The sequence below is a fragment of the Tachyglossus aculeatus genome, unplaced genomic scaffold, assembly GCF_015852505.1.
Source record: "Tachyglossus aculeatus isolate mTacAcu1 unplaced genomic scaffold, mTacAcu1.pri SUPER_30, whole genome shotgun sequence".
NCBI lineage: Eukaryota > Metazoa > Chordata > Mammalia > Monotremata > Tachyglossidae > Tachyglossus > Tachyglossus aculeatus.
This window is the reverse complement of record NW_024044837.1, coordinates 7171072-7176891: the sequence shown is the minus strand read 5'-3', so window position 1 is coordinate 7176891 and position 5820 is coordinate 7171072.

The window sequence follows — 5820 nt, the reverse complement described above, 5'->3', positions numbered from 1 at the left end:
TCATATTTATTGAGCGCTTACTGTGTGCTGAGCACTGTACTAATCGTTTGGGAAGTACAAGTCGGCAACATATAGAGATGGTCTCCACCCAACAACAGGCTCGCAGTCTAGAAGGGGGAGACAGACAACAAAACAAAACAAGTAGACAGGTGTCAATACTATCAGAATAAATAGAATTATAGCTATATACATATCGTTAATAAAATAAATATACCAAATTTGTACAAATAAAATGAATAAATATGTAGAAATATATACAAGTGCTGTGGGGAGGGGAAGGGGGTAGGGCGGGGGGGCATTGGGGAGGGGAGAAGGAGGAGGGGAGGAAAAAGGTGAGGGCTCAGTTTGGGAAGGTCTCCTGGAGGAGGTGAGCTCTCAGTAGGGATCTCTGAGCCAATCAGGTAAGACACAGTCCCTGTCCCATATGGGGCTCACAGTTTTCATCCCCATTTTATAGATGAGGTAACTGAGGCACAGAGAAGTTAAGTGACTTGCCCATACAGCAGACAAGTGGCAGAGCCAAACCTAGACCCCATATCCATAATAATAATAATAATAATAATAATAATAATAATAATAATGATGGTATTTGTTAAGTGTTTACTATGTGCAAAGCACTGTTCTAAGCACTGGGGAGGTTACAAGGTAATCAAGTTTTCCCACGGGGGGTTTACAGTTTTAATCCCCTTTTACAGATGAGGTAACTGAAGCCCAGAGAAATTAAGTGACTTGCCCAAAGTCGCACAGCTGACAGTTGGCAGAGCCTGAATTTGAACCCATGACCTCTGACTCCCAAGCCCGTGCTCTTTCCACTGAGGCACGCTGCTTCTCATCCATCTGACTGGGGATTTGGGACTTAAGTACTCAATGCATTCAGTCAAGTCCTTCCTTCCAATTTATGAATTCACTTTCATTCATTCAATGGTATTAATTGAGCACTTACTGTGTGCAGAGCACTATAGTAAGCGCTTGGGAAGTACGGAAGTACAAGTTGGCAACATATAGAGACGGTCCTTACTCAACAACGGGCACACAGTCTAGAAGGGGGAGACAGACAACAAAACAAAACAGGTGAACAGGTGTCAAGTCATCAGAATAAATAGAAGTACAGCTAGCTGCACATCGTTAACAAAATAAAATAAATAGAATAGTAAATATGTACAAGTAAAATAAATAGAATAAGAAATCTGTACAAACATATATACAGGTGCTGTGGGGAGGGGAAGGAAGTAGGCCGGGGGGGATGGGGAGGGGGAGAGGAAGGAGGGGGCTCAGTTTGGGAAGGTCTCCTGGAGAAGGTGAGCTCTCAGTAGGGCTTTGAATGGAGGAAGAGAGCTAGCTTGGTGGATGTGCAGAGGGAGGGCATTCCAGGCCATGGGGAGGACGTGGGCCAGGGGTCGATGGCGGGACAGGTGAGAACGAGGCACAGTGAGGAGGTTAGCGGCAGAGGAGCAGAGGGTGTGGGCTGGGCTGCAGCAGGAAAGAAGGGAAGTGAGGTAAGAAGGGGCGAGGTGACGGAGAGCCTTGAAGCCGAGAGTGAGGTGTTTTTGCCTGATGCGTAGGTTGACTGGTAGCCACTGGAGATTTTTGAGGAGGGGAGTAACATGCCCAGAGTGTTTCTGCACAAAGATGATCTGGGCATCAGCATGAAGTATAGACTGAAGTGGGATGAGGCAGGAGGATGGGAGATCAGAGAGGAGGCTGATGCAGTAATCCAGTCGGGATAGGATGAGAGATTGAACCAGCAGGAGAGCGGTTTGGATGGAGAGGAAAGGGCAGATCTTGGCGATGTTGCGGAGGTGAGACTGGGAGGTTTCTCCTCCTACTGTAACTTCTCCTTCTCCTACTTCTCCTACTATAACCTACCCTCGCATTCTTCATTTCACCCAACCCAATCAACTCACTCTGCCTCATTCCTGATCTCTTGATCAGTAGTGTGGTGTAATGGAAAGCGACCGGGCTTGGGGGTCAGGGGTCATGGGTTATAATCCCGGCTCTGCCACTTATCTGACCCCACCTGTGCTTCTGACCCCATTCCCTCTCATCTCATGAAATCTCTCGCTCCATCCCTTCTCCCCTCCTTAACTTCCATCTTCATCCGCTCACTCTCCACTGGTTCCTTCCCCTCTCCCTTCAAACATGCCCATGTCTCTCCCATCCTAAAAAAACCCTCTCTTGACCCCACCTCACCTTCTAGTTATCTCCCCATATCCCTCCTACCATTCCTTTCCAAACTCCTTGAACGAGTTGTCTACACACGCTGCCTCGAATTCCTCAACACCAACTCTCTCCTCGACCCCCTCTCCAGTCTGGCTTCCATCCCCTACATTCCACGGAAACCGCTCTCTCAAAGGTGACCAAGGACCTCCTGCTTGCCAAGTCCAATGGCTCATACTCTATCCTAATCCTCCTCGACCTCTCAGCTGTCTTCGACACTTTGGACCTCCCCCCTTCTCCTCAACACGCTATCCAACCTTGGCTTCACAGACTCTGTCCTCTCCTGGTTCTCCTCTTATCTCTCCGGTAGTTCATTCTCAGTCTCTTTTGCAGGCTCCTCCTCCCCCTCCCATCCCCTTACTGTGGGGGTTTCCCAAGGTTCAGTTCTTGGTCCCCTTCTGTTATCGATCTACACTCACTCCCTTGGTGACCTCATTCACTCCCACGGCTTCAACTATCATCTCTACGCTGATGACACCCAAATCTACATCTCTGCCCCTGCTCTCTCCCCATCCATCCAGGCTCGCATCTCCTCCTGCCTTCAGGACATCTCCACCTGGATGTCTGCCCGCCACCTAAAGCTCAACATGTCCAAGACTGAACTCCTTGTCTTCCCTCCCAAACCCTGCCCTCTCCCTGACTTTCCCATCACTGTTGACGGCACTACCATCCTTCCCGTCTCACAAGCCTGCAGCCTTGGTGTCATCCTCGACTCCGCTCTCTCATTCACCCCTCACATCCAAGCCGTCACCAAAACCTGCCGGTCTCAGCTCCGCAACATTGCCAAGATCCGCCCTTTCCTCTCCATCCAAACCGCTACCCTGCTCGTTCAAGCTCTCATCCTATCCCATCTGGATTACTGCATCAGCCTTCTCTCTGATCTCCCATCCTCGTGTCTCTCCCCACTTCAACCATACTTCATGCTGCTGCCTGGATTGTCTTTGTCCAGAAACGCTCTGGGCATGTTACTCCCCTCCGCAAAAATCTCCAGTGGCTACCAATCAATCTGCGCATCAGGCAGAAACTCCTCACCCTGGGCTTCAAGGCTCTCCATCACCTCGCCCCCTCCTACCTCACCTCCCTCCTCTCCTTCTACAGCCCAGCCCTCACGCTCTGCTCCTCTGCCGCTAATCTCCTCACCGTGCCTCGTTCTCGCCTGTCCCGCCATCGACCCCCGGCCCACGTCATCCCCCTGGCCTGGAATGCCCTCCCCCCACACATCCACCAAGCTGGCTCTCTTCCTCCCTTCAAAGCCCTATTGAGAACTCACCTCCTCCAGGAGGTCTTCCCAGACTGAGCCCCTTCCTTCCTCTCCCCCTCGTCCCCCTCTCCATCCCCCCATCTTACCTCCTTCCCTTCCCCACAGCACCTGTATATATGTATATATGTTTGTACATATTTATTACTCTATTTATTTATTTATTTATTTTACTTGTACATATCTATTCTATTTTATTTTGTTAATATGTTTGGTTTTGTTCTCTGTCTCCCCCTTCTAGACTGTGAGCCCACTGTTGGGTAGGGACTGTCTCTATATGTTGCCAACTTGTACTTCCCAAGCGCTTAGTACAGTGCTCTGCACACAGTAAGCGCTCAATAAATACGAATGATTGATTGATTGATCTGCTCTGTGACCTTGGGTATCATCCATAAAATGGAGATTAAGACCTTGAGGCTCATGCGGGATGACCTGGTTACCTTGTATCTACCCCAGTGCTTAGAACTGTGCTTGGCACATATTAATGGCTTAACAAATACCATAATTATCATTATTACTGTTATTATTATCATCATTATTATTATTGCTCACACCCTCCCCTATCGGCCTGGAACTCCCTCTCCCTTCATTTATTTTACATTCCTTATTTCTGAAGTAGTAACTCATGACAAATCTCTCTTCTCTCTTTTTTCCTATCTTTAAATTACTCTTTGTCTCCCCTGACAAATGTAAAATCCTTGAGGACAGGGGCCTTGCTTACAAATTCCTCTGTTCTCTCTCAAGTGCTTACTACAGTCCTCTTGTCTGATCCTGCCGTGACTACTGTATCAGCCTTCTCACTGACTTCTCTGCCTGCAGCCTCTCCCAACTCCCGGTCCAAATTTCATTTTGCTACCTGGATCATTTTTCTAAAAAACGGTTCTGTGCACTCCTCCCTGCTCCTCTCCAATGGTTGCCCATCCATCTCCACATCAAATAGACATTCTTCACCATTACATTTAAGGATCTCAATCAGCTCCCGTTACAAACTTAGACCTTGCAGCTCACTCCTCTAACACCAGATTTCTTGCTGTACTTCAATTCTGTCTTTTTCCATCAACCTCTTGCTCATGTTCTCCCTCCTGCCACAAATTCCCTCTTCCTATCTGAGACAACCATTCTTCCCATCTTCAAAGCCCTACTAAAATCATATCTTCTCCAAGAAGGCTTCCGTGACTAACCTCTCAGTTTCCAACCCTAATTTCCTTCCCTTCCCTTTCTCCATCACCCATGCTATTGGGTCTGTTCCCTTTAAGTACTTCGTTACTCACCCCAGACCCACCACACTTACATACATACATATCTTTTCAACTCTGTTACTTCCCCTATCTGTGATTTATTTTAATGTCTGTCTCCCCAATAGTTTGTAAGCTCCTTGTGGGAAGGGATCAGGTCTACCAACTCTAGTGTATTGCACTCTCCCAAGAAGAACATGGCAAAGAGCTCTGCACACTGTAAGTGCTTAATAAATACCATGGACTGATTGATTGATTGCTATGCCTACATCAGTCACTCAATAAGTCTTAAGGATTGATTGCTCAGGTAAAGATGCTTTTATGTTACATTCAAACAAATCTGTTCATGTGTAATGGTCTTTCATTCATTCTGGATGTTCCTGTAGTCCATGAATCCAGTCTTCCAAGCTTTGATAATGATAGAGAAAGAAAAAGAAAAGGCTTGGGTCCCAGAGGCATGATAATTGCTTGGAAAAAAATTAATCAGGATGTGAAAATACCATAGCTACTATGGTCACCGGGAAGAAACGTATACTCAACTATATTCCAGTCTGGCAAAGAAGAATTTTGCAATAGGCACATAAAGACAAATGATGTATTATAAATTATTTTATAAATTTACTAGATAATGACAGTATAGGAGCCTGAGCTCTTGTTATGTGGCTGACGTAGCAACAGAGTGAAATATCTGGAACCATTTCACACTCTCTCCATCAGGTAAAAATTCTGTTACCAGTTTTTGTTTTATTCAAATGGTATTTGTTAAGCGCTTACTGTGTACCATGAACTGTTCTAAGCACTGGGTTTGATACAAGGTAATCAGGTCAGAAACGATCCATTTCCCAAATGGGGCTCACATTCTTAATCCCCATTTTACAGATGAGGTAACTGAGGCACAGAGAAGTGAAGTGACTACCCCAAGGTCACTCAGCGGAAAAGTGGTGCAGCTGGGATTAGAACCCATGTCCTTCTCACTTCCAGGCCTGTACTCTATTAGGCTGTGGTGCTTCTCTATCTCAGTTCTTAGATGTCAGTTGAATAAGTTGAGTCCCAGAAATGTCTGCTCCTTCTTTAAACTGTCACTGTGACAATTTCCTAAAGCTCTCATAG